The following is an 11,143-nucleotide window of genomic DNA, read 5'->3' on the forward strand; positions in this document are numbered from 1 at the left end:
TCCTTGCTAAGAAGCAATTGTATTTTTATTTTTTTACCATTTTAATTTAAAGGTACTTAATTGTTACCCAGAAATGATTTGATATTGAGATTAAAAACAGCTGCATTGGACCTTTAAAACAGGTTTTAACAGCATTCCTACTGTAGGACCTTTTCTGAGATGCTTTGTGGATACGGGCCCAGGTATCAACCGTCATCATGGCAGTTTACATCTTTGCTGAGTAGACAATCATGAACAAGGTCATTAGTGTTTTTCCTGTATTTTGTTGAGTTCATATGGGAGTGCAGAATTTGCTGTGCCTATCCAGTGGGGAAAACTTTTCTAAGAAATCTGTTTGACTGTAAGAAATAGTTAAGATTATTTATTTATTTATTTTATGTATCATGTCAAATACAGTCTATACTTTTATTTAACTAGGCAAGTCAGTTAAGAACACATTTTTATTTATAATGACGGCCTACCCCTGCCAAACCCGGAAGACGCTGGGCCAATTGTGCGACTCCCAATCACAGCCGGATGTGATGCAGCCTGGATTCAAACCCGGGACTGCACTGGGATCTTGCACTATAGATTATGTTAGAGTTTCAACTTAATTAGAGTAGAATTGACGTATAATGCAATATGAGAAAGTGGATCAACTTATTGGATAATAAGCTTGTTTAATGGTATTTTTACCACGGTCACTTTGATCAAGCTGGCTGGCACGAACTCTTAAAATGGCAGTGTGCATTAAATTTAGTCCAGGGCCTGTACATATGTAGGATCGTAATTTGAGCCAGTTTACTATAGCAGCAACATAATCCTGCAGTAAGAGGAAATGTAAATTATTATGTGAATTATAATTAATGGACGTTTTTGTAGGGGTTGATACATTTTTCATAAGGGAAAATCAAGTCTGAAATTTCATGGTGGAATGAGTTACCTCAAAGGAAAGATAGTAATAGCGCTCATTGGGTTGTGTCACAAAGTGTAATCAAACAGTAGGCATTGCGATGAGGCATTGCCATCTGCGAACTCTATAGACAGCCTGGTCTCATAGACTAGATGTAACATAGTAAATGTAAATCCAGGACACTTAAATTAGTATGATACAGTATGTTATGTTTGGTATGGTTACATGAGACAGGTTGTTACTTAAGGCAAAAACAAAAGTAGTATAACGTGAAATTCTAGCAACCCAAAGGTTGCGAGTTTGAATCTCATAACGGACAACTTTAACACTTTACATCATTTGCAGCTTTTCAACTACTTACTACTTTTTTGCAACTTTGCAACTACTTAGCATGTTAGCTAACCCTTCCCCTAACCCTAACCTTAACCCTTTTATCTAACCCTTCCCCTTTAACCTAACTCCTAAACTTAGCCTTAACCCTAACTAACCCTTAGCCTAGCTAATGTTAGCCAGCTAGCTAACATTAGCCACCTAGCCACCTAGCTAGAATTCATAACATATTGTATGTTTTGTAAATTCGTAACATATATTACGAATTGTAATTTGTAAAATATCATATGAAATGGTTGATGGACAACAACAAATTAATACATACCTGTCACGACTTCCGCCGAAGTCGGCTCCTCTCCGTGTTTGGGCGGCGTTCGGCGGTCGACGTCACCGGCTTTCTAGCCATCGCCGCTCTATTTTTTCATTTATCCATTTGTTTTGTCTTGTTCTCTGCACACCTGGTTTTCATTCCCCAATCACACTACATGTATTTATTCCTCTGTTCCCCCTCATGTCTTTGTGTGAAATTGTTTTGTGTTACGTGTCAATTTTGACACGCTAGACTGGTGTTTGTCTTTTTCCGTGTTTTGTCACGAAGTATGTTTATTTGTTTGAACATAATTATTGTGACTGTTTGCGCGTTTTGCACTTTAGCCAATTGGCTGGAGGTTTTTGACGCAGTGGCGTCCGTCTGTTGGTTTCTCCTGCCTTAATTAATAAAGTGTGCGCCTGGTTCACAACTCTCTGCTATCCTGCACCTGACTCCGCTCCCAGTACGCACACCGTTGACAATACCAACTACGAAACGTTGCATATCATACTAAATGGAGTGTTTCCGATTTATGTACATAATAATACAAAACGCTCTGAGACCAGGTTGCTTTAGCACACTTCAGACAACCACAGTGACTGTGACTGTACATCAAATATTGCAATGATAAAATGTTTATATCATTTTTACCTGACACGATCACTTTACCTACCCAAAATGATTGCCTATTACACTGGCATGCGTCATTTTTTAAAATTCTGATGGTTGTTAAAAGCAGAATTTTCACTATTAACGTTATATCAACACAGTCGGCACTCCCGTTTAACAACTCTAAATCCCTTTAGCACAGTAGGCACTCCCGTTTAACAACTCTAAATCCCTTTAGCACAGTAGGCACTCCCGTTTAACAACTCTAAATCCCTTTAGCACAGTAGGCACTCCCGTTTAACAACTCTAAATCCCTTTAGCACAGTAGTCACTCCCGTTTAACAACTCTAAATCCCTTTAGCACAGTAGGCATCAAGTCACTTGCTGGTAATGTTGTGTACAACGTTGCATACAACATTTGAAAGGTCTATAATTTTCATCCAACACAATTAAAGTTAACATAAACAGTAGATGCCTTCAGCTGCCCAATTTATTAGGCATCTTTTTTAACAACGTGATGTTGAGCTCCAAAGAAATAATTTGAAATAACATGATGTAGGTCATTAAATTATAATGATTTATTAGCCTAGTGGTTCGAAGTATTTAGGGATGTCATGTGAAATAGACCTTGTGAAATCATTGTCAAAAGTGCTACTGTTGATGGTGTTGAGTGTGCATACATCTAGATTATTTATGGATGATCATACCAAAACAGAAGATATCGAAACATTATTTTTAATGTGGCGCAGGAACCACTGACTCTCTGCTCTTTTTTATGTTCAAGACCCTTGCTGGTAACGCTTAACTGCTTAGGACAGATCATGAGGTTTCCTAAATATCTGTCGACGAGGTGGGACTGTTATGACTAAAGAGCAATGGTGTAAAGTACTTAAGTAAAAATACTTTAAAGTACTAATTAAGTAGTTTTTTGGGGTATCTGTACTTTACTTTACTATTTCTATTTTGGGCAACTTTTACTTCACTAAATTCCTGAAGAAAATGATGTACTTTTTACTCCATACATATTCCATGACACTTAAAAGTACTCTTTACATTTTGAATGCTTAGCAGGACAGGAAAATGATACAATTCACACACTTATAAAGAGAACATCCCTGGTCATTTCTACTATCTCTGATCTGGCGGATTCACTAAACACAAATGTTTCATTTGTAAATGATGTCTGAGTGTTGGAGTGTGCCCCTGGCTATCAATACATTTTAAAAACAAGAGCATGTTGACCTCTGATTTGCTTAATATAAGGAATTTGAAATTATTTATACTTTTACTTTTGATACTTAAGTATGTTTAGAGCCAAATACTTTTAGACGTATTTTACTGGGTGACTTCCACTTTTACTTGAGTAAATTTCTATTAATGTATCTATACTTTTACTCAAGTATGACAATTGGATCCACCACTGCATAAGAGTAGGAGTAACATTTCTCTATTGTCTATTCTCTCCCTCCCTCCCTCCCTCCCTCCCTCCCTCCCTCCCTCCCTCCCTCCCTCCCTCCCTCCCTCAGTTGAATGCACCCTCATATCACCATTACAACCAGGAAGGTTTATAATGAAGTAACTATTAAATGATCCTGTTTGCTCTACTGTGTTGACCTCCACTACCTATAATAATGTCTGGCTGTCAAAAACACCCACATGCGTACCGGCATACCCCTTCCCGGCACCATCACGGGTCTTTGTCCAGCACCCATCTCCCCTCATCTCCCCTTTCTCGGTTTGCGTCCCAAATAGCACCTTGTTACCTATTTAGTGCACTACTTTTCACCAGAGCCCTATGGGCTATAATGGGGCTCTGGTCAAAAGTAGTGCACTAAATAGGAAATAGGGTGCCCTTTAGGATGCCAACCCTCCTCTCGGGTTGCGGTGCGGGCAGTAAAGATGTGGTTTCATCGCAGGTGTCCCATCAAAGCCCAGGCTTGACTCGGTCCGCTGGCTGGATGACATGGCTGACTGGGAAGCGAAGGTAGGCCAATGGCAGGCGTGGGTCAGGGGCACAACTGAACGGGCCTGAGGGGGCTGAGTTGGCCCCTGTGTGGGCTGTCTGAGGCTCGTGCTGCAGGGGGGTGTCATCCCGGGGGTGTCTCAATCTGAATCCATCTGGGCCCCCTCTTTCTCCTCTCCCGGCCCCTGTGATTGAAAATGTATTTATTGCAGGGCCGAAGGCTGGGGCTGGATAGAGGAGAGGGAGAGAAGAGGAAGGCTGCTGCACATAGAGATGTGGCTGCGGTTACAGCCACAGGGCCTGACTCCTCTTCAGCACCACCAACTCACTCTGTGTCTCTGTCTCTGTCTCTCTCTCTCTCTCTCTCTCTCTCTCTCTCTCTCTCTCTCTCTCTCTCTCTCTCTTTTGGCTGGATGCTTATATACTTCTCCCTCTCTCTCTCCTTGTCTCATTCAGCCTGTCTCTTCTTTCAGCGTCTCTCTTTCTCCCTCTTTATTTGTCTTGAATAGGTAGAATGGAATCTATTTTAAATGTTGTCACTGGAAGATAGAAGATATGTGAAGACACTAGCAATTTAGTCAAAAAGATGCTTCAGCCATAGTTGATTCACTGGTCTGAAGTTTGGCCAGACAGATACAGATCAGGATCCTCAGCACATCTTGTAATTTATCAGGAAATCCTGCCTTCATTTACTACTCTGAATTAAGATATCAACGTCACTGACTTGAACTTGGCACTTAACACTGAATTTGAATAAGAGTTTTTTCAAGAAAGCAATGAGAAACGTGTTTAGGGTTTAGGGTTTAGGGTTGTGATGGCTATTTTACATTTCCCCCCTCAGTGACAGACATGACATTGTGGATCTGGAGAGATGTAGAATGTTCCGACAGGGAGAGTATCTGTGAAAGAGGCCATTTCTTACTGATCATTTTTCACCATACATTAACTGTTGAGTAGAGGACAGGAGACTAGAATAGACCATTGGTACAGAGTCTAGGATCATGGACCATTCAAAAGTGCTTATGGAGAATACTAGGGTCCTCATCTCTCCTGTGGAACCGGACTAGGTGAAGAGTGTTGGACTGTTGGTCTCAGGTCTGCACCCCATTAGACTAAAGCAAAACACGTTTCCCTTGTCGGGGGGGGTGGGGGATTTTTGCCTGCCCTGCAGACTGCTATATCACTCTGCTAATACAGGACTAGTAAAGGCCCAGTGCACTACTTTTGTAAAAAAAAAAGTTTTTATATTTTATAAATACTTTTTTGAATTCCGATTTTTCAGGGGCTGCTGGAGCATACCTACATCCCATAGCTAACCAATCACCACCAGCCTTCTAGTTAGATACCCGTTGCTTGGTTACGAAGCACAAGCTGCTTTACTAAATTAAACAACTTTTGCAGCATTAAGTTCAATAATAAAACAACAGTCAAATCAAAAAACAAATCGTATTTGTCAGATGCTTCCAAAACAACAGGTGTAGACTAACAGTAAAATGTTTACTTAGAGGTCTTTTTCCAACAGAGTTAAAGATAAAGATTAGCAATATAAATAGTGACATGAGGAATAAAGACACGGTGAATAACAAATAACAATAATGAGTCAAAATAACATGGTTATATACAGGGAGTACCAGGTAATAACATGGTTATATACAGGGAGTACCAGGTAATAACATGGTTATATACAGGGACTACCAGGTAATAACATGGCTATATTCAGGGAGTACCAGGTAATAACATGGTTATATACAGGGAGAACCAGGTAATAACATGGCTATATACAGGGAGTACCAGGTAATAACATGGCTATATACAGGGAGTACCAGGTAATAACATGGTTATATACAGGGAGTACCAGGTAATAACATGGTTATATACAGGGAGTACCAGGTAATAACATGGCTATATACAGGGAGTACCAGGTAATAACATGGCTATATACAGGGAGTAGCAGATAACATGGCTATATACAGGGAGTACCAGGTAATAACATGGCTATATACAGGGAGTACCAGGTAATAACATGGTTATATACAGGGAGTACCAGGTAATAACATGGTTATATAAAGGGAGTACCAGGTAATAACATGGCTATATACAGGGAGTACCAGGTAATAACATGGCTACATACAGGGAGTACCAGGAAATTACATGGTTATATACAGGGAGTACAGGTAAAAACATGGTTATATACAGGGAGTACCAGGTAATAACATGGCTATATACAGGGAGTACCAGGTAATAACATGGCTTCATACAGGGAGTACCAGGTAATAATATGGCTTCATACAGGGAGTACCAGGTAATAACATGGCTATATACAGGGAGTACCAGGTAATAACATGGCTTCATACAGGGAGTACCAGGTAATAACATGGCTATATACAGGGAGTACCAGGTAATAACATGGTTATATACAGGGAGTACCAGGAAATTACATGGTTATATACAGGGAGTACAGGTAAAAACATGGTTATATACAGGGAGTACCAGGTAATAACATGGCTATAAACAGGGAGTACCAGGTAATAACATGGCTATATACAGGGAGTACCAGGTAATAACATGGCTATATACAGGGAGTACCAGGTAATAACATGGCTATATACAGGGAGTACCAGGTAATAACATGGCTTCATACAGGGAGTACCAGGTAGTAACATGGCTATATACAGGGAGTACCAGGTAATAACATGGCTTCATACAGGGAGTACCAGGTAATAACATGGCTATATACAGGGAGTACCAGGTAATAACATGGCTATATACAGGGAGTACCAGGAAATAACATGGCTATATACAGGGAGTACCAGGTAATAACATGGCTACATACAGGGAGTACCAGGTAATAACATGGATATATACAGGGAGTACCAGGTAATAACATGGCTTCATACAGGGAGTACCAGGTAATAACATGACTATATACAGGGAGGTCCAGGTAATAACATGGCTACATACAGGGAGTACCAGGTAATAACATGGCTATATACAGGGAGTACCAGGTAATAACATGGCTTCATACAGGGAGTACCAGGTAATAACATGGCTTCATACAGGGAGTACCAGGTAATAACATGGCTACATACAGGGAGTACCAGGTAATAACATGGCTATATACAGGGAGTACCAGGTAATAACATGGCTTCATACAGGGAGTACCAGGTAATAACATGGCTTCATACAGGGAGTACCAGTTCAGAGTCGATGTGCAGGGATATTGTGTAATTGAGGTAGCTATGTACTTATAGGTAGGGGTAAAGTAACTAGGGAACAGGATTGATAATAGACTGAGCTGTAGCAGCAGCGTATGTGGAACAGTAGTAGCAGCGTATGAGGTGAGTGTGTGTGTGTGTGTGTGTGTGTGTGTGTGTGTGTGTGTGTGTGTGTGTGTGTGTGTGTGTGTGTGTGTGTGTGTGTGTGTGTGTGTGTGTGTGTGTTGGGGTGTCATTGTAAATATGGGTGAGTGTGTGGGTAGATTCCAGTGTGTGTGCATGGATTCAGTATAAGAGAGTTAGTTAAAAAACGAGTCATTGCAGGTAGTCCGGGTAGCCATTTGATTAATTATTTAGCAGCCTTGTTGAGCAATCTTATGGCTTGGGGTTAGAAGATGTTCAGGGTTCTGTTGGTTCCCGACTTGGTGTACTGGTACCGCTTGCCATGTGGTAGCAGAGAGAATAGTCCATGGCTTGGGTGGCTGGAGTCTTTGAAAAATGTTTGGGCCTTCCTCTGACACCACCTGGTAAAGAGGATCTGGATGGCAGGGAGCTCGGCCCAAGTGAAGTACTGAGCCGTACTCACCACCCTCTGTAGCGCCTTCAGGTCAGGTGCCTTGCAGTTGCCATACCAAGCAACGATGCAGCCAGCCAGGATAACTTTTGGAGGATCTGAGGGCCCATGCCAAATCTTTTCAGTCTCCAGAGGGGGAAGAGGTGCTGTCGTGTCCCCTTCACAACTGTGTGGGTGTGTGTCGACCATGTTAATTCCTTAGTGATGTGGACACTGAGGAACTTGATGCTCTCGACCCGCTCTACCCGCTCCACAGTCAAGACATGTTTTTCTCTCCCTTGAGTATAGAAAAGTTAATGTAATATTGCTCAACCCTCACACTTTCTCCACTGCATCAAAAGATATGACCCATAATTGTTTAGGCTATTACCTTGTTCAGTCATGTTAGCTCATTAGCTAGCTGTAGCTAGCAACCTGGTGGCGCGTTCAGCAGGAGGTAAACGTTTTGGAACGTTCAGATAGAAGTATGCTATGTAGAACGAACATGCCTCTCTGACGTGTTGTATAAGGAATAACATTGGCTCTTGTCACAACGTCCACAGAAGTTGGCGCCTCTCCCCGGTCGGGTGGTGCTCGGCGGTCGTCGTCGCCGGCCTACTAGCTGCCTCCGATCTCTGTTTCTGTGTCTGTTAGTTATGTCTGTTTTTGGTTGCACCTGTTTCGTGTTTGTCATTAGTGGGGGGGTATTTAGTTTGTCTGTGTTTAGTCAGGATTCGTGCGGGATTGTTTTATGTTACGTGTGGTAGGGGTTGTAATTATTTTAACGTAGTTGCTTTTGCTACGTATCGTTTAGGCATTAGGGTTGCCGGGCTGCGTCCCGTCTGTCTTTTAGAGTGGAGCTTCCCTCTCGTCATTTGACTTTTGTGCACCCTGCCTTCCATGTGGATTTTGCCCCTTGGCAGTATTAAATGACGTTTGTTCAAACGGACCTCAGTCTCCTGCGCCTGACTCATCCTCCAAGTGTTCTATCTGCCCGTGACAGCTCTATTAACGGAAGTTTTATCTGCAACGTTCCAGAACATTTTGCAACTGAACGTGGCCTTGGTAACTTTACCAGTAGCCTACAGTATATGCAAAAATTGTGTGGCACAGAAAGAAAGGAAAATGGACTGCAAACAATTTATTGACTAAATCCTTTTGCCACTACACTATATCTGACTGGATAAATATCTTTCTAAATCTATATCTGACTGGATAAATATCTTTAATTTGAGTCAATGGGAACCCAGTGACTCAGACTGTTGGACTAGGACTCGAGCATGGACACTCAGATTTCAGCCATAGGGACTCATGACTCGACCATTGTTGACTCGGACTTGTAGTAGAGGTGCGTGGGCCAGAACACCGAGGAAGCCAGTCCCGAAAAAAAAGCCATATTACAACCTACTGTGTGTGTTGTGATAATTGCATTGTTTGCTCTAGAACCTGTTAGTTCATATGCCTTGCCACTGTGATATATATAGGCCTAAGGCCGAGACAGTAAGAAGACATATTGGCAGAATAAATTCAACCACACCTTTGTTTCATCACAAAACTGGAGAGAAACCTCTGTCCGGTGAAGTCCACAAAGCATATTTCATGTAGCAAACAGTTATATGACATACAGCATAGTCAAGCAAGTTAATGTTTCTGACTTTTTACTAAACAACTATTGATTTAGAACCACAGAGTTACCATAAGTCTCAAAGAAAGCAGGAGCTGCCTCCACTATTACAGCACCATTTCTACTTCAACATTTCAACATCATCAAGTCAAATCACCCATGCTTGGTCTAATACAGTGACAACTAAAAGATACCAAAAACGATTTGGTCCAATCAACGTAAGCTAAATATGATGTCAGATATGATGTCAGATGGATACCCTACACATACTGAGACAGAGAGGCGCTGTTACGTTCGCTCGGATGCTTTCTCCTGTGAGATACATTCAGCCTCTTGCGAATTGAAGGAAATTTATGAAACACAGAGAGATGAAAGATCAATTATTTTGAATGTTTTTTTCTTGGTACATTTATTGTGGAGGCCTGACTTCCCTTGGCATCCATGAATACACGTCACGACTTGGACTCGGACTGGAGCACAGGGGACTTGGGATTCGAGGTTTAGGGACTCGACTACATCACTAGGTGAAACAGTCATTAGCCCCCATTCTACTTCTGGACATCAGTGTGGCATCTGTGGAACGTAGACAACAATGAAATGCCTGGATATCCAAACTCCTTGCTCCGCCCAAACTCTACGCCACACCCACTCACGTTAGTTTCTTCTCCGCAATGAGTCTGGATCTGAGTACCTCGCCGACAAATTTTTAACGTGAACACATTCTAACCCTTCTGATTGGTCACACAGAGAGACAGAACACTCGTGGGTAAAGCGACGGTTTCAAAGTTCGTCATTGGCTTTGATACTCTGATTGGTTAAAGATAATCCAATCGCTGATTACTTTGTTTTGTACAACACCCCTCATTTTGAGGTCAGCACAGATGACTTCAGCAATGGCTGTCTCAGACTGAAGTCTGTAGCGAACATAGAGCAGCAGAATAACTACTTTACCAATACTTTGAGGTACCATCTAGTGATTGTGCTCTCTCTCTGTCTCTCTCTCTTGCTCTCTGTGTATCTCTGTCTCTCTGTCTCTGTCTCTGTCTCTGTCTGTCTCTCTCTCTCTCTCTCTCTCTCTCTCTCTCTCTCTCTCTCTGTCTCTCTGTGATAACTATGGAGGCTGAATTATGAATTTACATGGCCAGATAATTGATTTTTATTCTTATATATGTTTGTCATATTTCTGCTGTTGGGAAGAGAATTGGATGTGTACGTCCATTGAATAACATTACCAGTTTGTGTATTTAGTACATCAAAGTTCAAAAGTGACATGTTTGATGGCAAACATGTTTGATACTTGAAAGAGATTTTATATGTCTCTTCGATCAGTATCTAGTGTAGCATCACACTTTGAAAAAGCACTTAGCATTTACAAACACGCTAACGCTAATTGTGTGGTGGTCTTTGAATGTGAGGCACCGGTAGAGGCCACGGGGCATCAGTAGTGTACCCTATTACTCTCTCTCTCCCCACATCTGTCTCTGCTTGGATCCAATCTATTCCTGAGCTGTTCAAAATGATCTGCGGGTTTTCTTAAGGCGGCATCTGAATGTGATTTTCTCCTTCTTAACAAAGAGGAAGGAAATCGCTCTGAAAGGTTGCAAATGTGTCCCTTTTGTGGAGCCGCCAGGAGGGCGGATGGCGTGA

This window comes from Salmo trutta, chromosome 17 (genome assembly GCF_901001165.1).
Source record: "Salmo trutta chromosome 17, fSalTru1.1, whole genome shotgun sequence".
NCBI classification, from domain to species: Eukaryota; Metazoa; Chordata; class Actinopteri; order Salmoniformes; family Salmonidae; genus Salmo; species Salmo trutta.